Source organism: Bos indicus, chromosome 16, assembly GCF_029378745.1.
Source record: "Bos indicus isolate NIAB-ARS_2022 breed Sahiwal x Tharparkar chromosome 16, NIAB-ARS_B.indTharparkar_mat_pri_1.0, whole genome shotgun sequence".
NCBI classification, from domain to species: Eukaryota; Metazoa; Chordata; class Mammalia; order Artiodactyla; family Bovidae; genus Bos; species Bos indicus.
This window is the reverse complement of record NC_091775.1, coordinates 20,037,807-20,059,742: the sequence shown is the minus strand read 5'-3', so window position 1 is coordinate 20,059,742 and position 21,936 is coordinate 20,037,807. Positions and strand designations below refer to the sequence as shown.

At 37.7% G+C, this 21,936-nt stretch overlaps 1 long non-coding RNA gene across 1 annotated transcript in view; it reads left to right on the top strand.

Annotated features, from left to right (window-relative positions):
* The first annotated feature begins 399 nt into the window (after positions 1 to 399).
* The window catches only part of LOC139176331 (uncharacterized), a 32,616-nt gene continuing 11,079 nt past the window's right edge, over positions 400 to 21,936 (top strand). The window contains exons 1-2 of the long non-coding RNA XR_011560746.1: positions 400 to 571; positions 5,478 to 5,590. This is a non-coding gene — a long non-coding RNA (uncharacterized lncRNA). The remainder of the gene's footprint in view (positions 572 to 5,477; positions 5,591 to 21,936) is intronic.

Below are 21,936 nucleotides of genomic sequence, written 5' to 3'. Positions count from 1 at the left end.
AGGAGCAAATTTTCTTTTCTTTTTTCCTGGGAGGTATGGAGTGAAGAGATGGGAAAAGAGACAAATAATAGATATGTGTTAGTGGTGCAGATGGGTGAATAATTTATCATCATATCCCACTGGTCACATAGTATTGAAGATTAGCACTGTGATGGTGGTATAAAGCATTTTACCACCAGTTCTTATGGTTTCTAACTGAGAGTATAATAAGCCAATTTACAGAGGACTACAGACTGTGATAACTTCATCAGAGGAAAGCAGATAAGCAGCAAACCCTTTGCTCGACCTAAATACTAATCGGCATTTAGTTTAACAAGTGCTTTTTCAGAGACAGCTGGAGTTTATTCAGTTTCTTCCTTTAATTCTAGAGCCTCAGGGCATGCTTCCTCCAGAGGTTGTCATCATCAACAGTACAGCTGTACGTGTCATCTGGACAGCTCCTTCAAACCCAAATGGTGTTGTCACTGAATATTCCGTCTATGTAAATAATCAGCTCTACAAGACTGGAATAAATGTGCCTGGGTCTATCATTCTGAGAGAGCTGTCTCCCTTCACTGTCTATGACATCCAGGTTAGAATGCTGTTTTCCAATGGTTAAGCTCATGGGTGTGTTAAATAAAACTTGCTGGGTTATGTCTCTTAGTGGATGCCTTCCACCTTGGTTACAGATTATTTATTTGGTGGGGAAGAAGAGAGAAAAGAGGGAAATTGATTGTTGTGGGCAAACACAGGAGTCATTGGAGAGGAGATAATAGTAATATGCAAAGTGATGGTGAGGATGGTGATGGTGTTTTCACTGGCAAAATGAAGCAGCTCATGTGTTTGCAATCAGTCTTGCCAAGCAGCTTGCCTTTGTCCTGGTTCTTTTACTGACATCAGAATCAGAGTTAGCCTATGATTAGAGAGACATTCCTTCTACTCCAGTTTCACCATTTACTAAATTTAATTGCTTTAGGGAAGTTATATAACCTCTCTTGGTGTCAATTGTCTCTTTTGTAAGAGCAAAGAACTCTATGATTTAAAACATTCTATTAACCTCTAGAATTCTGTAATTCTGGATGCAACAACAAAAATAAATGAATATGTGGCAGATAAAAATATTTAAAAATTTCATTCAAGCGTGAACGAAAAATGTCTGTTCATCCTTCAACAAATGTTCAATGACCCTCACCTGTATGAAAACAATTATATTTAAATTTTTTGCATTTGGTCCTCTTTGAGGATCTAATGAAGTCAGTGTACACTCTCCTAGAAAAGTGTGTATATATTTATATGACAAAAGTTAACACGCAGTTTTGGAGAGCCCATTGACCATTTGAGAGTGAACTCCTAGGTCTCTTTGAGATCTACTGATCTTAAAAATAGAGAAAATATAAAGGACACCAAGAAACTTATCCTCAAAAAATTGGGAATCGTGTTAGAGCAGGAGAATATAAAAGATAGCAAGGCTAAATGCAAAAATTAATGATAAAAACAATGTTTCAGAAGCTCAAAGTTTATAGAGAAGGGTTGCCATTTAGTAGATTTTTGAATAAACTGTGCACTTCTGGGGCTTCCCAGGTGGTACTAATGGTAGAAAACTTGGCCGCCAATGCAGGAGACATAAGAAACACAGGTTCAGTCCCTGGGTTGGGAAGATTCCCTGGAGAATGGCATGGCAACCCACTCCAGTATTCTTGCCTAGAGAATCTCATGGACAGAGGAGTCTGATGGGATACAGTCCATAGGGTCGAAAATAGTGGGACACCCCTGAAGCAACTTAGCATGCACGCATGCGTGCTAGTCTGACTCTTTGTGACCCCATGGACTTTACAGTCCATGGAATTCTCCAGGCCAGAGTACTGAAGTGGGTAGCCTATCCCTTCTCCAGGGGATCTTCCCAACCCAGGGATTGAACTGGGGTCTCCCGCATTGCAGGCAGATTCTTTACCAACTGAGCTGTTGGGGAAGCCCAAAATTTATAACTTTGTAAATAATTTTCAGAAGATATTAAGCATGAAATTTTTATTTGACCATAGAAAACTTTTCACTGGCTCTGTTCATTAAGTGAACATTTCCCCACCCCCTGTTTCCCCCACATTTGAAAGTGAAACATTTGTAATCATCTAGTTACAAGTAATGCATTAACCTCTCCCACTACTAGGCTTGGCATCCTAAGAAAATGACATATAAAGATATTTAGTAAAAGAAGAAAGGTACATTGCTTATTTTTTAGTACACTCCATGATTTCCATCTACCCACCTGAGTGTATCTTAGCATGGGTCAGTGAACTGCTGTTTCTCTTGATGACGCAGGGGGAATCTGTGTAGGTATAGATCATTGATCACATTATAAAATAAAAATCACATTCAAAATACTTAGAAATGCAGCTTAATGGATAAATTAACATAGAAGGTTATGAAAGATTTGCTGTATTTTCCTCTTTGGAGCCCTGGTGGAGAAAGCCAGCTGAGTCCCCATTCATTTGCTTTATCAGGACTCAGAATACATCCGGGGCGGGGGTATACATAGGTGGGCTGGGGTCGGGGGTGGGTGGTTATGCTGAGATCACTGGATTCTGTGCATGCATATCCAGCGCCAGCCTTCTGACCATGAAGCAGGAGTGGATGTGTAAGCATTCCAGGCACGTTCCACTCTGACAGGCTTCACTCAGATCTGTTTGTGTGAGTTGCTAATGGCCTGAAGTGAAGAGAAGTGAAAGTTGCTCAGTTGTGTCTGACTCTTTGCGACCCCATGGATTATGTAGTCCATGGAACTCTCTAGGCTAGAATACTGGAGTGGGTAGCCTTTCCCTTCTCCAGAGGATCTTCCCAACCCAGGAACTGAACTGGGGTCTCCTGCATTGCGGGCAGATTCTTTACCAACTGAGCTATCAGGGAAGCCCACTAATGGCCTGAAGAGAGTGTATTTTGATCTGATACAGGGAAACAGATGAGGAGACAAAAAACCAAAATAGAATCTAGTACTTAAATTTTGTGATTGGTGACTAAGATATTCTTATTCTTAATAACTGTAAGTATATTTTTGTGACTTTCCTCCAAGTCCATAAATACTGTACTTAAAATAGTTATTACATTACTGGAAATTTGATTTTTATCAAATTTCAAAGATTTTTATTTATGATGTCAAAGATAATTGGTCTCCATTTAAAATGTGCACTGAACTGATAGGCCTAATACTTTAAAACTAAGATTCTCTTTACTGCTGCTGCTGCTGCTAAGTCGCTTCAGTCGTGTCCGACTCTGTGCGACCCCAGAGACGGCAGCCCACCAGGCTCCCCTGTCCCTGGGATTCTCCAGGCAAGAACACTGGAGTGGGTTGCCATTTCCTTCTCCAATGCATGAAAGTGAAAAGTGAAAGTGAAGTTGCTCAGTCGTTCCCAACTCTTAGCGACCCCATGGACTGCAGGCTACCAGGCTCCTCTGTCCATGGATTTTCCAGGCAAGAGTACTGGAGTGGGGTGCCATTGCCTTCTCCGTCTCTTTACTAACCCCCTCTATAAAATAGCCATTTATTTTAAAGCAGACATGTACATGCACCACAACATCTGTTTTTTTAATGAATCAGTCTGCATAGACCTTTCTAAAGGGACTGCTCATTCAAATTTTTCTTAAATTTTTTCTCTTTAGTATTAATATGTAAACCTTTATATTTGTGTTTCATCTCCATGTTATACAACATAGCTGTAACACCAGAAATATGCCCCAAAGATGGAGACTTGGAATATTACATTAGTAACAAAGTGAAAAAATATTGACCCATTTATCTAAAATCAGAGTAAAAGCTTTCTAAAGAATCATTTGAATAGACCTAAGTAGTTTATCGGAGAAGGCGATGGCACCCCTCTCCAGTACTCTTGCCTGGAAAGTCCCATGGACGGAGGAGCCTGGTAGGCTGCAGTCCATGGGGTCGCAAGGAGTCGGACACGACTGAGTGACTTCCCTTTCACTTTTCACTTTCATGCGTTGGAGAAGGAAATGACAACCCAGTGTTCTTGCTTGGAGAATCCCAGGGATAGGGGAGCCTGATGGCCTGCCGTCTATGGGGTCCCACAGAGTTGGACACGACTGAAGTTACTTAGCAGCAACAGCAAGTAGTTTATAACTTAAAGATGTTCTTATTATTTAGATAATAAAACAATTAGGGTACAGTAAAGCCTGAATCAAATAATTTCATATCTTATCAGCTTGATCATATTCCTTCTCTGATCCCTCTACTTGCAAACTTCTGAAAACAGAATTGTGAGGATTCATTAAATTATTTGTTCAAGTACCCATCCTATTTGGCACATAAGAAGTTCATTTGAGCTGATTTTGAGTTACCTCACTATGCATCATATAGTCAGATATTTCCCAATATGTGTGGTTTTATTGTCATTAATACTATTACAGCAAGTATATTCATCTACTTGTAAGTTATTTGGAATTTACTGGACATGATTTAATGTTAGCTCAGAATACTATATAGCATAAATAAATCACTCAACAGCATTATAAAAATATACCTCAACTCCCAATTAGGTGCCCCATGAAACGAAACAACATTACTATATACAACAAATACCACATTTGTCTTTCCTCAAATGCCCATGGAAATTCAGAGAACTGCTTTGCTTTAAAGTTCAGTATTAGTGTTTAAGATTCATCAGCATGTAATATCCTCCATTTATGTATTAGATACAGAAAGTAAATCATCATTGATAAAAGTGCAGTTCCTCTTTGGTTTAACCTTTAATGGAGAGCAGAAGGGTGTCACTTTATGGATGGTCCACAAGCAATCTCTTACATGTTCATCTGTCTCTCCCCTGCTCTTGTTGAAAATGTTTTTTGTGTTACTAATGCTTGATGAACTCAATTTCTAATCTTTAGTTATTCCACCCTTCTTGGTTTTTATTCAGATTAGGTGGCAGAATTAAAGGGTGAGTGATGAGTTTCTGCTGTGATTAAGGTAGAAATACAATTGCAGCTGGAACAAATGGATATAAAATAGCTCAGCCATATTGGAAGTCTTCCCTAGACCTCATTTTTCTTCCATTAGAGATTAGCATTGAGGCTATTTGTTGTCAAGTGTCAAGGCTTCCGGAAAATATCATCATTACCCTACCTTGTTATAGATCCAGAGAGTAGTATGCAGTGATAACATATTATGCTTGCCAACTGTCAACTAAGTATCTTCCCTTCTTCCTTAGTTGTGCTCCAAAGAGATGGATATGTCTGTCTGTTTCTGAATAGTTGGAACTAGAAGCTAAACATTACCATTTGAATCACTATGTCAATTATCCCAAGCTCGTTTCCAGACTCTATTTTGAGTTTGTTCCATTGGACTCAACATAAAAAACTAAGACTTAGTAAACCCCAAGATGCCATAGAGAACTACAGGAAACACCTGTGAAATGAGAGTGGGTGGGTTTCAGTCCATCAGCGGTCTGTATTTTGAAAGTAGTTGCAATTATTGTTTTCTAAACTAACATTTGCAGGTTGAAGTCTGCACAAAATATGCCTGTGTAAAAAGCAACAGAACCCAAATCACGACTGTGGAAGATACTCCAAGTGATATACCGACTCCCACAATTCATGGCATCGCTTCAAGGTACCAATTCTTTATCAAGTAATCTAAAGAACTGACCATAAGCAATTAAAATAAAAATCAAAGCTATCATTCCTGCCATGACAATCTCATTTAGTAGATTACTATAAATATGTGTGTAAATCAAATTTTTTATATTATTAGGTATTGATCCTCAGTGGACACATCCCCTAACATTTAAGCTTTGATTTTTCTGATTGTCCAGCTTCACTTCCTTTTACTTAGTAATCTGTGAAAAATGTTGGAGTGCATGGAAAAGTTGTCCTTCAGTAAATTCTTTTGTGAGACAAATAATACAATTTTAATTAGAATGACTACCTCCTAACTTAATCTCTTTGAAAAAAAATTAGACTTAGGTATATCAGATTTTCCTAAAGCTAGAAATAGCTGTAAAATAATTAGGGGAGATAAATTATTGGATAACCTTTACAATTGTATCAGATTCTTCATGGAATCCCTTTATTTTTGTGTACTCTTTTGTTGCTGAGCAATGACCACGGTTTGAAAGTGATCCTCTTTCAATTCAAAATTAGCAATTTAAGAGAAAAACGATGTAATATCAAGATTTCCAAGTCAAAAGTAATATGAAATTTTCACCTCTCTGTGTCAAGTCAAGGGCAGAGAAAGAAATCTGAGTATTCCCACATCATATTTTTGCCCTAACCAAACGAATTGCTTTTCATCTACACACACACTCGCACACAGACAATTACATCCCATATACACACATGCACACTGACTGAAACAATCAACGTTATAAAATATTTCAATTCTGAAGGATTCCTTTATGACACATTGAAAATTATCGGTCTTTTTAAAATCATTTCAAAAATAACCTATACCGATTTGGAGAACTAGTGATTGAAATAATTAGAAAAACCCAAATAATTGAATTCTTAGATGTTCAGGGCAAAGATAGTCCTTTCTTCTTGAGTATATCTTCTATCAAACACATGATGATATCTGTCTAATGTGGGGTGCATGCATGATAAGTCATTTCATTGGTGTCCTACTCTGTGATCCTATGGACTGTAGCCCTCCAGGCTCCTTTCTCCATGGGATTCTCCAAGCAAGAATACTGGAGTGGGTTGCCATGCCCTCCTACAGCTTATGTGGGATATGTTAATTAATTGATAATTCCCTCAACAGATTTTCGTCATCTATCCACATGATTGCCTACCTTTCCAGGGGAAAATGGTCAACTTTAAGGGACACCAGAGACCTTTATTTATTTTTTCAGCAAACATACTTGTGGGTGTAATAATATAAGAGACAAAGGTAATACAAAGTAGTGTAAGAAAGGGCTCTAAATTTTCACAGTTCCAGTCAACTGTGGGAAACGTTACCCTAAACAAACATTTATAGAACAGAGTGAAATTCACTGTAATAAAAATTTATAACGTGAAAGAAGTGCATTAAAAAAAAAAAGACCTCAGCTCTGCCCATAATTATCAGTGAAGACATCATGAAAGATGTGACATTTGAGTTCATTCTAAAGAACTCCAGGAAGAAGTATAAGTAAGTAGGTGGATGTTGTCAAATGTCTTGTCTGTTAGCATCCCCATGACTCAAGCCTAGGTGAATGGCATAGGGAATATGTCTTAGATTACATGTTTATATGTGGCTAAAAATATGTAAGGGTTTTCAGAAATTGAGCAAATATCCATTTGAGACTCTGTTTCTAAGATATCTGTAAGAAGATTCTTGTGGATGATAACAGAAAAAATATTTTTAGTTGGGTTTAAAGATCGCTTCTCCCCAAATATATTAAATTGGTGCCAAAAACAATTAAAACGGCGTATTTATTTTTTTAAAAGAGCAAGAAAAATGACAAAGCAGATGAGAACAAGAGAAGATAGATTTTTAACACAATTATGAAAGCAACAGTTGCCTTGGGAGAGGCACTTGCCAAGGTGGTAGTTGGCAGAGGGAGATGATGATACAAAACAAACTGATTTGCTCTGCAGAGAACCTCAGTGTCTGAGCACCTAACAGACTTTCAGGATTGTGAATAAGGGCAAGATGGGATAAAGTTCAAAGCTGAAATCGTGGGATTAGCTTAAAGTCTTAAAAAAAAAAAAAGAGTGGTTGAGACCTATAATTATTCAGGGTTCTCCAGGGAAGCAAAACCAAATGTGAAAACTCAGGAAACCTTGGGGTCTAGTCCCAGTTCATGTCCAAAGTTTTGAGAATTAAAGGAGCTAATGGTATAAATCTTGGTCCAAATCCGAGAGTGAGAGAAGATTGATTAGATCAAGTAATCAATCAGAGAGGAGGAATTGTCCCTTCCTTCAACTTTTTCTTCTACTCAGCCCCTCAACTGATTGGAGGGTTGAGGGTAGAGCCCAACTACACTGTGAAGAGCCATCTGCTTTACTGAGCCACAGATTCAAATGCTTACCTCATCAAAAACAACCCTGCAGACACACCTAGAAATCACTTTTAACCAGATGTCATCAACTTTGTGGCCCGGTCAACACAAAATTAGCCACTACAGAATTCAAGGTCCCCTACCTCTATATTATTCATCAAAATGTTGATTTCTATTTCTCCTTGTGGCATATTCCACCAACAGGAGATCAGAAGTTTTTTTTATTCTCAAGAAACTGAACAGAGGTATTTAGGAATTAGGGCTACTAGGCCCAATGGAGAAGGAAATGGCAACCCACGCCAGTACTCTTGCCTGGAAAATCCCATGGATGGAGGAGCGTTGTAGGCTACAGTCCATGGGGTCACAAAGAGTCGGACAAGACTGAGCGACTTCATTTTCACTTTCAGGCACAGTGGAAATCTGGGATGAAGGGAAAAGGTAAAAATCATGATAAAGTGTAGACTACAATTAGAATGATGGCACCTCAGCTGCTTTCCCCAGCTCTGGTTTTACAAACAAATATCCAGTCATAAATGTTTCCATACAGAAGGGCATTCTTCTCTGAAAAAGTCTGAGTGACTCCAGATAAAATACTTCCATAAACTAGCAGATCAGGATCCCCTAATAGAAAAGATAACTTGCCAACTGGTCACACAGTAGGGAATTTCATCAATCAACAAGCCCCACTCATATATAAATCTTCTTGTCACCTTTATTATCTCAAAGGTTAAAAGAAACAAAATTAAAACAGAAATAATTCGACAGACATAGAGAAAATGCAGGATGAGGAAAAAAATACATAACAACCTCAGAGGGATAAAAAGACATCCTCTATCTATAAAACAGCACTAAAAAAAAAAAATCCTACTTGGAAAAAATCAAAGTAAAGCAGGACTTTGGGGAGGGATATCTCATGGAAATTAAAAGTTTTAATTTTTAATTAACTGAATTAAGACTTTAGAAGAAAGTTTAAAGTCTCTGAAAGTGAAATAAAAATCAAATATGTTACTAAAAAAGAAATTAAGAAAAATCTTAAAATCCAAGAAATCAACGATTTGGATAATAAGAGTTCAGAAAGAGAGAACAGGAAAAAAAGTGAAGAAAATAAAGATGACAAGAAAAGATTCCCAAATCAAGATACCAGTAAGTAGATTCCAAGGTGTTATAGATGCCAGGAAAATGACTGAATCATAACCATATAAGGGGATATCATCTGGAAATTTCAAAATACCACGTTAAAAAATTGCATTCAAAAAGCTTCCAGGGAGAGAACAAGATGGCAGAGGAGTAGGTGGATGTGGAGTACATCTCTCCCCACGATACATCAGGAATACACCTTCAAACACAGAAGTGCATGCAGAACACCAGCTGAGAGTAGACAGGAATACCTGACCAGCAGAAAAGAAAATACAGAACCACCCAAAACTCGGTAAGATGGAGGAACTAGGGGGGAAAACGGGAGTGTTAGTAGGACTGGACCTGCCCTCAGTGGGTGGGGGAACTGAAACAGGAGTCCGATCCCCACATTGGGGCAATTGTCTGAGTCAGAGGAGGAGCATTTAAGGCTGAGAGTGAAACAGCTGATCTATGGCAGCCTAAATGGAATGAGAATCAGACAGTCCTTGTGCAGCCATACATTCCCCGGACAGGGATGCAGGTCCACTAGAAGGCGCAGCGGCTGGGAGCTGAAGTTTAGGGATTGTGGAGCAACCCCAGGGCAAGGGCTGCTGTTGACTGCGGAGACACAGGTAGAGAGGATGTGAGGGAGGAGATTGTGGTGGAAATGCCTGTGGAGGAAAGCCAAGCAGCCATGGAAACAAGTCAAGATACTGCTGAGTCATGCAATGGGGTGGAGCCATCACCATAGCCTCTCTTTCCCCACACGCCAGCATTGGCGGCTGAGCAATAGAGAGGCTGGCCCATCAAACGCCTGATGCACCGGACTATAGAGTAGGACCCCATTCAAGTTGCCCTTTTAAGTGCCTGACATGCAGATCCACAGAATAGGACCCCAGCCAGGGGGGCCCCTCTATGTGACTGAAGTGGTGAACAACAGAGAAGGACTCCAGGAAAGGGAGTCTTCTAAGTGCCTGATGGGAGGAGCTATGGAGAAAGACTGGCCAAAGAGGCCTTCTGAACGCCAGCTACAAGAGGCTCAAGAAAAGACTGATAGGGCCATAACTCCTGTGGTGGAGGCAGTCCATATCCCTGCACACTTAGCATTGCCAGGATCCCTAAAAGCCAAGCAGCTGTGCTACCTTCACGCTCAACTTTCACTGGGGCAGAGCTGCCACAGGCCAAAAATGTCTTGTGTCTGTGTGTGCAGGCTCACTTTCAGTTCAGTTCAGTCACTCAGTCATGTCCAACTCTTTGTGACCCCATGAATTGCAGCACACCAGGCCTCCCTGTCCATCACCAACTCCTGGAGTTCACTCAAACTCACATCCATCGAGTCGGTGATGTCATCCAGCCATCTCATCCTCTGTCATTCCCTTCTCCTCCTGCCCCCAATCCCTCCCAGCATCAGGGTCTTTTCCAATGAGTCAACTCTTTGCATGAGGTGGCCAAAGTACTGGAGTTTTAACTTTAGCATCATTCCTTCCGAAGAACACCCAGGACTGATCTCCTTTAGAATGGACTGGTTGGATCTCCTTGCAGTCCAAGGGACTCTCAAGTCTTCTCCAACACCACAGTTCAAAAGCATCAATTCATTAGCGCTCAGCTTTCTTCACAGTCCAACTCTCACATCCAGACTACTGGAAAAACCATAGCCTTGACTAGATAAACCTTTGTTGGCAAAGTAATGTCTCTGCTTTTGAATATGCTGTCTAGGTTGGTCATAACTTTCCTTCCAAGGAGTAAGCGTCTTTTAATTTCATGGCTGCAATCACCATCTGCAGTGATTTTGGAGCCCCCCAAAATAAAGTCTGACACTGTTTCCACTGTTTCCCCATCTATTTCCCATGATTTGCGACCCTATGGACAGTGGCCTGCCAGGCTTCTCTGTCAAGGGGGTTCTCAGTAAGAATACTGTAGCATATTTGCCAATACTGATTGCCATGCCCTTCTAGAGCACTGTATTTCCTGTGCCCTATCCGCCAACCTTCCTGAGTACCTGGTGCTGCCAGAACCTCTGCAACTCAAGCAGCTGCACCATCTCCACAACTGGCTCTCACAGGGGCAAACCCAAGTCCTCCAGGGCAGCCTCAGGAGCAAATCCCAGTGGATGACCCACATGCAGAGGTGGAAATAAATCCACAATTGAAATCCAGGGGCAGTGTGGCTAAGAAGACCCAAAACCTTCCCACCAGCTATACAAGCTGCAGATTAAATCCACGTGATCAACAAGGAGGGCTCTGTGTCTGTGTAATATATAAAAGGACATTGAGAGCTCCCACAGAAAGAACACACAGGAGAAGGATCAGGTTAGAATCTGAGCTGCCCCCCCACAGCAGGCCCAGAGATCACCACAGTGTTGGAGGGCATCCTAGGGAGGTTAGGTTGACTGTGACTCCCAGTGAGGGAGAGAACTCTGACAGCAGTGACTCCAGAAAAGCATTTATTATTCTTATGTTTTGACTTGTTCTGTGGATTCTTTTCTTTCTTTTTTCTCCCCCTGTGTTGTAGTTGTTGATTTTATTGAATTAGATTTTTATGAAATCTAAGCTTTGGAGCTTTCTTTTTTTCTCAGTCACATTTTTTAATTGTTGTTATAAACCTTTTCCTTTACATTGCTCTTTTGCAGTTCTGTGGAGTTTTCCTTTTTTCTTTTTCTTTTCTCTTTTCTTGATTATTTAGACCTATTATTTTTTCTACATTTATTACTTTGCTTTTCCTACTGTTCTTTCCCCCTTGCAGTTACTTTTTAATGTATATAAATGTTCTTTATCTATATCTATTTAACTCTGTATACTATTCTTTCTTTTCTTTCTTTCCATTTCTCGCAACATAGTTGTTAATTTTATTTTCATTGCTTTATTTCCCCAATTGGCACCTTGCTTTAGATTTGTTTTCCAGTTTGTGCTTTAGTTAGTTTTGTTCTTAACTGTTAGATATAATTTTTGGTTTCCTTCATTTCCTGGGTCAATCTATTGTACCTTATTTTTGTCTAACTGTTTTGATTTTGTGTACAGGTATATATGTGTATGTGTATATTCAGTCACACTTTTCATTGTTGTTATAAACCTCTGCCTCTACGTTGGGCTTTTGCAGTTCTGTAGAGTTTTCCTTTTTTTTCCCCCCTTTTTTCTTCTTTTTTCTTTTCTCCTTTTTATAATTTTTAATTTCTTTAAACCTATTGTATTTTTTCTACATATATTCCTTTGTTTGCTTTTCCTTCTGTTCTTTTCCCTTGCAGTTAATCTTTAAAGTGTGTAAATCTTCCTCATCTACCTCTATTTAACTTTGCATACTTGTTTTTCTTTCCTTTCCTCTCAACATATTTGTTAGTTTTGTTTTCATTGCTTTATTCCCCATTTAGCACATTGATTTAGTTTTGTTTTCCAGTTTGTGCTTTAGTTAGTTTTGTTCTTAACTGGTATATATAATTTTTGATTTCCTTGTTCACTGGGTCAATCTAAGGTACTTTATTTTTGTTAGACTGTGACTTTGGTCATGAGTGTATATGTATATGTGTTTATTCCAATATTTTAATTATTATTTGCCTGATTTTGTGACTGCCATTTGGCTGGGGTTCATCTTTGGTTCCTCATTTTTGGTTCCTCACTTTGGGGTATTTGTTTTAATCTCACTTAATGCTATAACGAACCATTTGTGGAATCTTCATTCCTGACCAGAGATCAAGCTCTGAGTCTTTGGAGTGGGAGCACTGACTCCAAGACCCTAGACTACCAGAAAACTAACCCTAGGAATTATCAGATAGTGAGAACTCACACCAAGGAAAACCACCTGAATACAAGACATCACCCAACAACCAGTAGCAATCTGTGCAGGAAGCCTCATGTCAACAACAAACAAAACAAAATACAAAGCCAATCATCAGCAGACAGGATTACCTCCTCACCCAGCCTTACCCATCAGAGGAAGAAGAAACAAACAAGCAAGCAACAACAACAACAAAAACTCAGCACAAATCTCAGCCTATATGAAGCTTACACAAACCACTAGACCAGCCTTAGGAGGGCAGAAACCAAAAGGAAGAAAGAATTCAACCATGAAGTCTTGGAAAAGGAGAACTCAAATACAATAAGTTAAAAAAAATTAATGAAAAGGCAGTGAAATATTACACAAATGAAGGAATAAACTAGAAACACAGAAGTCCAAATAAATGAAGAGGAAATAGGCAAACTACCTGAAAAAGAATTCAGAATAATGATAGTAAAGATGATCAAAAACCTTGAAAACAAATGGAGAAAATGCAAGAATCAATTAACAAAGACCTACAAGAACTAAAGAATAAACATACAGAGACAAACAACACAATTACTGAAAAATTAAAAATACTCTAGAAGAAGTCAACAGCAGAATATCTGAAGCAGAAGAAGAAATCAGTGAGCTGGAAGATAAAATGGTAGAAATAACTTCTGAAAAGCAGAATGAAGTCAAAAGAATGAAAAGAATTGAGGATAGTCTCAGAGACCTCTGGGACAATACCAAATGCACCAACATTTGAATTATAGGGGTCCCAGAAGAAGAGAAAAAGAAAGGGTATGAGAAAATATTTGAAGAGATTATAGTTGAAAATTTCCCCAACACGGAAAAGGAAATAGTCAATCAAGTTCAAGAGACACAGAGTCCCATACAAGATAAACCCAAGGAGAAACATAAGACAAACACTAACAGACATAAAAGGAGAAATTGACAGTAACAATCATAGTAGGAGACTTTAACACCCCACTCACACCAATGGACAGATCATCAAAACAGAAAATTAATAAGGAAACACAAGTCTTAAATGATACATTAGATGAGATGGATCTCATTGATATCTTCAAGACGTGACATCCAAATGCAGAATACACCTTCTTTTCCAGTGTACATGAAACATTCTCCAGGATAAACTACATCTTGGATCACAAATCAAACCTCAGTAAATTTAATAAAATTAAAATCATATCAAGCATCTTCTCCAAACACAACAATATGAGACTAGATATCAATTACAAGAAAAAACTGTATGGAACACAAACACATGGAGATTAAACAACACATTTCTAAATAACCAACAAGTTACTGAAGAGCTCACAATGGAAATAAAAAAATTTCTAGAAACAAATGCCAATGAAAAACGACAGCTCAAAACGTATGGGATGAAGCAAAAGCAGTTCTAAGAGGGAATTTTATAGCAATACAATCCTACTTCAAGAAACAAGAAAAACATCAAATAGAAAACCTAACTTTACACTTAAAACAATCGAAATAAGAACAACAACAACAAAAAAAACCAGAGTTATTAGAAGGAAAGAAATCATAAAGATCCAAGCAGAAATAAATGAAAACGAAATGAAAGAAACAATAGTAAAGATTAATAAAACTAAAAACTGGTTTATTAAGAAGATAAACAAAATGGGCAAACCTTTAGCCAGACTCATCAAGAAAAAAAGAGAGAAGAATCACAACAAAATTACAAGTGAAAAGGAGAGGCTACAACAGACAGTGCAGAAATACAAAGGATTATGACTATTATGAGTGACTATATGGCAATAAACTGGATAACGTGGAAGAAATGGACAGATTCTTAGAAAAGTTCGATCTTCCAAGACTGAACCAGGAAGGAATAGAAATTATGGACAACACAATTACAAGCACTGAAATGAAGCTGTGATCAAACATCTCCCAAAATACAAAAGCCCAGGACCAGATGGCTTCAAAGGAGAATTCTGTCAAACATTTAAATAAGAGCTAATGCCTATCCTTCTAAAACTCTTTCAAAAAATTGCAGAGGAAGGAACACTCCCAACCTCATTCTACGAGGCCACCATCACCCTGATACCAAAACCAAAGACAGCACAAAAAAAGAAAACTACAGGCCAATATCACTGACGAACATAGATGCAAAATCTTCAACAAAATTTTAGCAAGCAGAATTCAGCAACACATCAAAAAGCTTATACACCATGATCAAGTTGGGTTTATTCCAGGAATGCAAGGATTCATCAATATACACAAATCAATCAGTGTGATACACCATATTAACAAATTGAAAGATGAAAACCATATGATTATCTCAATAGATGCAGAGAAAGCCTTTGACAAAATTCAGCACCCATTTATGTTAAAACTCTTCAAAAAATGGGCATAAAGGAACCTACCTCAACATAGTTAAAGGCCATATATGATAAGCCTATAGCAAACATTCTCAATGGTGAAAAACTGAATGCATTCTCCCTAAGATCAGGAACAAGACAAGGGTATCCACTTTTACCACTATTATTCAACATAGTTCTGGAAATCCTAGCTACAGCAATCAGAGAAGAAAAAGAAATAAAAAGAATCCAGAGCAGAAAAGAAGAAGTAAAGCTCTCACTGTTTGCAGATGGCATGATACTGTACATAAAAAACCCTAAAGATAGTATCAGAAAATTACTAGAGCTAATCAGTGAACTTAGTAAAGTTGCAGGATACAAAATCAATACACAGAAATCACTTGCATTTCTATATACTAACAATGAAAATTCAGAAAGCAAAATTAAGGAATCAATCCCATTCACCATTGCAACAAAAAGAATTATATGTCTAGGAATAAACTTACCTAAGGAGACAAAAGATCTGTACACAGAAAATTATAAAAGACTATGAAAGAAATCAAAGATGACATAAACAGATGGAGAGATATTCCATGTTCCTGGGTAGGAACAATCAATATTGTGAAAATGACTATACTATCAAATGCAATCTACAGATTAAATGAGATCCCTATCAAATTACCAATGGCTTTTTTCACAGACTAGAACAAAAACTTTCACAATTCATATAGAAACACAAAAGACCCAAAGTAGCCAAAGCAGTCTTGAGAAAGAAGAATGGAGCTGGAGGAATCAACCTTTCTGATTTCAGATTATACTACAAAGCTACAGTCATCAAGACAGTATGGTGCTGGCACAAAAACAGAAATATAGACCAATGGAACAAGATAGAAAGCCCAGAAATAAACCCATGCACCTATGGGTACCTTATTTTTGACAAAGGAGGCAAGAATATGAAATGGGACAAAGAAGCCTCTTCAATAAATGGTGCTGGGAAAACTGGACAGCTACATGTAAAAGAATGAAATTAGAACACTTCCTAATACCATACACAAAGATAAACTCAAAATGGATTAAAGACCTAAATGTAAGACCAGAAACTATGAAACTCTTAGAGGAAAACATAGGCAGAACACTCGATGACATAAATCAAAGCAAGATCCTCTATGACCCACCTTCTAGAGTAATGGAAATAAAAACAAACATAAACAAGTGGGAACTGATTAAAGTTAAAAGCTTTTGCACAGCAAAGGAAACTATAAGCAAGGTGAAAACACAATCCTCAGAATGGGTGAAAATAATAGCAAAGAAACAACTGACAAAGGATTTATTTCCAAAATATGCAAGGAGCTCATACAACTCAATACCAGAAAAACAAACAACCCAATCAAAAAGTGGGAAAAAGACCTAAACAGACATTTCTCCAAGGAAGATATACAGATGGCTAACAAACACATGAAAAGATGCTCAACATCGCCCATTATTAGAGAAATGCAAATCAAAATTACAATTAAGTATCTCCTCACAACAATCAGAATTGCCATAATCAAAAAGTCTACAAACCTTCTGGAGAAGGTGTGGAGAAAGGGGAATGCTCTTGCGCTGTTGGTGGGATGTAAATTGATACAGCCACTATGGAAGACGGTACAGAGAGTCCTTAAAAAACTGGGAATAAAACCACCATATGATGCAGCAATCCCACTCCTAGGCATACACTCTGAGGAAACAAAAATTGAAAAAGACACATGTATCCCATTGTTCACTACCGCACTCTTTACAATAGCTAGAATATGGTAGCAACCTAAATGTCCATCGACAGATGAATGGTTAAAGAAGTTGTGGTACATATACACAATGGAATATTCAGTTCAGTTCAGTCGCTCAGTTGTGTCCAACTCTTTGCGACCCCATGAATCACAGCACGCCAGGCCTCCCTGTCCATCACCAACTCCCGGAGTTCACTCAAACTCAACGTCCATCAAGTTGGTGATGCCATCCAGCCATCTCATCCTCTGTCGTCCCCTTCTCCTCCTGCCCCCAATCCCTCCTAGCATCAGAGTCTTTTCCAATGAGTCAACTCTTCTCATGAGGTGGCCAAAGTACTGGAGTTTCAGCTATAGCATCATTCCTTCCAAAGAAATCCCAGGACTGATCTCCTTTAGAATGGACTGGTTGGCTCTCCTTGCAGTCCAAGGGACTCTCAAGAGTCTTCTCTAACACCACAGTTCAAAAGCATCAATTCTTTGGCACTCAGCTTTCTTCACAGTCCAACTCTCACATCCATACATGACCACTGGAAAAACCATAGCCTTGACTAGATGGACCTTTGTTGGCAAAGTAATGTCTCTGCTTTTCAATATGCTATCTAGGTTGGTCATAACTTTCCTTCCAAGGAGTAAGCGTCTTTTAATTTCATGGCCGCAATCACCATCTGCAGTGATTTTTGGAGCCCATGGAAAATGGAATATTACTCAGCTGTAAAAGGAATGCATTTGTACCCATTCTAATGAGGTGGATGAACCTAGAGCCTATTATACAGAGTGATGTAAGTCAGAGAAAGATAATATTATATTCTAATTATATTATAATTATAAGCAATAAATATTATATTCTAATGTATTTATATGGAATCTAGAAAAATGGTGTTGAAGAATCTATATACAGGGCAGCAATAGAGAAACAGACATAGAGAATAGACTTATGGACATGGGGAGAGGGGAGGAGAGGGTAAGATGTATGGAAAGAGTAAGATGGAAACTTATATTACCATGTGTAAAATAGATAGCCATGGGAATTTGCTGAATGGCTTAGGAAACTCAAGCAGGGGCTCTGTATCAACCTAGAGGGGTGAGATGGGGAGGGAGATGGGAGGGATGTTCAAAAGGGAGGGGATATATGTACATCTATGGCTGATTCATGTTGAGGTTTGACAGAAAACAGCAAAATTCTGTAAAGCAATTATCCTTCAATAAACAAATAAATAAATAAAAAAGCTTCCAGGAAAAAAAGACAGATCATGTACATACAGCACTAGGAATTTGGATGATATTATCAGACTATAAATAGCAAGATTCATTGCTAGGAAAACAATGAAATAATGCCTTAAATTCTGAATTAAAAAAAAAAAACTTTCATCTTATTATTCCATACTTCATCAATATCAATTATATATTGGGTCAGAAGAGAGGCAACTTAAGGCATGTGAAGGGAAAAGAATATAGATTTTATTGAAAACTAACAAGAATGTGAAGAGAACTATATAGTTTTAACAATAAATTAAGCTTCCGAAAATGTTCTGGGTTTTCTAAATTTGTTTATTTTTTAGTTATTCTCTAAATTTTTTAAACTTGTTTTTAATTTACATACAGTAGAAGACATTCTTTTTTGCTTCACATTTCTATAAGTTTTGACAAATATATCGAGTTGTGTGAACACCGCTACAATTAACATATAGCATTGTTCCATTATGTCAAAATGCTTCTTCACACTAGCCCCTTTATAGTCAATCCTCCTCCACCCACCCCCATACTGAGGGAGCACTGTTTCATTTCTGTAAGCATGAAACATGCCTGGTTCATGTTGTCATTTAATTGGAGTCATACAATATGTAGCCATTTAAGCCTGACTTCTTTCACTTTACATAATGCATTTAAGACTCATCCATATTATCATACATATCAATAGTTTGTTGGGTTTTGATACTAAATAGTATTCTATTGTATGAATATACCACAGTTTGTGTATCATTTGGGTAGTTTCCAGTTCTTGGTGACTATGAATAAAGTTGCTGTAAACATTTATGTACAGATTTTTATGGGAACGTAGATTCTCATTTCATCTGGGTGAATGATGAGCTGGACTGCTGAATCATATAATAAGTTTATATTTAACTTACTTTATAAGAAACTGCCAAACTGATTTCCAAACTGACTGGATATTGAATTTTGTTAAATACATTTTCTTCATATTAATTTGTTAATGTGTTTAATTACAATGACTTTCAAATAATTAAGGCTATATTATCTAAATAAAGCCCACTTGGTTGTGATGTATTTTCCTTTTTATATATTCCTGGATTCAATTTGCTATTTTCTTGTTGAGGTTTATGGTTATCCTTATAAATCGTATTTAACTATTTTTATTTCTTGTAATGTCTTTGCCTGCTTTTGGTAAATGGCAATTCTGGGCCCCCAAAATAAACTGGAATATATGTTTTCCTTTTCTGTTTTCTGAAAGAGATTTTGTGAAAATGGTATTTATTTCTTAAATGTTGGTAGAATTTACCAACGAGATTCACCTTTTGCTAGAGTTTTTCTTGTTGAGTGGTATTTTACTCAGAATTCAATTTCCTTAACAATGTAGGATGATTCAAGTTATCTGTTTCTTCTTGTGTGAAATTTGTTACCTTGTGTTTGCAAAGAACTGGTTAATTTCATTGAATTTGTCCAATTTATGGACACAAAGTTCCAATGTTTGTAGAATCTGCATTGATTTGCACTGTTTCATATCTGATAATGGTAAAAGTCTCTCAATCAGTCTAGAGTTTTATCCATTTTGTGAATCTTCAGAGAACCATCTTTTGGTTTTATTGATTTTCTCTATTGCTTTATGTTTTCTATTTCATTAATTTCTGCTCTTTATTGATTTCTTTCTTCTTGCTTTGGGTTTATCTTACCCTTCTTTTTTTAGTTGCTTAAAGAGGAAAGCATGCATTATTGATTTGAGACCGTTCTTCTTTTTGACTAGAACTATTTAAAGTTAAGAATTTTCCTTTAAGCTACGCTTCAGGTGATTCTCATGAAGTTTGAAATGTTGCATTTTATTTCATTTAATGTTTCAAGATAGTTTTTAATTTCCTTAATACTTCTGCTTTGACTCATGAATTATTTAGAAGTGGTTTGCTTAATTCCCAAATAATTTTTAGTTTTTTCAGACATATTTAGGATGTGAGTTTCTAAAGCCATTCTGTTATGGTCTGAAACATGGTTTTATTTTATTGTCTATAATGAGATCTATCATGGAGAACATGCTATGTGTACTTGAGGAGAATGTGTATTTTGCTGTTGTCAGAACATTTTATAAATGTCAATTAGGTCAAGTTGAGTGATAGTGATGTTCAGGTCATCTGTACACATAATGATTTCCTGCCTGGCTGTTCTATTAATTATTGTGAGAGGAATGTTGAAATCTCCAAATATAACTATGGGTTTATTTATAATAGTTGTTGTTTTGAACTCTCAGTTTTTACCTCATGTATTTTGATGCTTTACTATTAGGTTCATGCACATTTAGGATTGTTATGTCTTAGTAAATTGACACTTCTGTTGTTGTGTAATATTCCTTTTCCTTCCTAATAACTTTTTTATCATCAAGTATATTTTGTCTGATAATAATATAGCCACTCCAACTTTCTTTGGATTAGTGTAACTTTGAGTGATTTTGGAGTATTTCCTGGATATTTAAATATCAGGTTGTCATCATGTGTAGAAGGTTGGAGGTTTTGTTTCTCTTGGCAGGTGACCAACTTGGTTAGCTTCAGACTGAAATTTTTGTCTTGGCTTATGTGGTCAGTTGCGCTAATATTTGTTCATTTTTCAGAAGTTTCACCATGCTGCTTTATGTCTGTCCCATTCAAGCACCTCTCAGTGGCTTATCTGGTGTTTGGTTAGGGGATTATGTAACGGTTCAGATCTCAAAGTCTTTGCTATGTGATCATGCTTCCCTTTGCTTATGAGGCAGCCATGTGTGTGCACCTTGGAATTAAGACTTGTGTTGATTTATGCACAGAATTAATAGACTGCTTAGCTTTATCTTCTTTGAGAGTTCCACTGTGTTTTCCATATCCTTTGGACTTCCTTTTCATATCTTTAGCTAGAAAGAGATGGTTTCTCTTGGAATTTTAGCCTCCCAAGGTAGCTCACAGTTTACATCAATGGAATTGTTTGAGGGGCAAAGAGATTAGAGAGAAAATATTGAAAAAAAAAAAAAAAAAAGGTAGGAATTTTTGTGCCATACATTCTTTGGGCCACAAGGGGCACTTTTCTGGTTTCTCTGGCCAGAAAGCTAGATTTTTCTTAGCATATTTTATTCTTATTTGGCCACAACTGCCATCATTCAGCTCCTTATCTGGAATCATTCTCAGAGCAGGAATAAAGAGGAAACAAAATGAAACAGGGATATTCATCACACCTTCTGGCTTGCTAGGCCTTTTTATATTCTGGTCAGAAAGATTAGGTTGCTCTCAAACCTAGACAGCATATTAAAAAGCAAAAACGTCACTTTGCCAGCAAAGGTCCATATAGTCAAAGGTATGGTTTTTCCAGTAGTCAAGTGTGGGTGTGAGAGTCGGACCATAAAGAAAGCTGATTACCAAAGAATTGATGCTTCAAATTGTGGTGCTGGAGAAGACTCTTGAGAGTCCCTTGGACTGCAAGGAGATCAAACCCGTCAATCCTAAAGGAAATCAACCCTGAATATTCACTGGAAGGAAGGACTGACACTGCAGCTCCAATACTTTGCCCAACTGTTGTGAAGAGCTGCCTCATTTGAAAAGACCCTGATGCTGCAAAAGACTGAAGGCAGGAGGAGAAGGAGACAACAGAGGGATGAGATGGTTGGATGGCATCATCGACTCAGTGGACATGAGTTTGGGCAAACTCTGGGAGATAGTGAATGACAGGGAAGCCTGGTGTGCTGCAGTCCATGGGGTTGCAAAAGTCAAACACAGCTGAGTGACTGAACAACAACAACACAGGTTTTGCTTGCCCAGTACA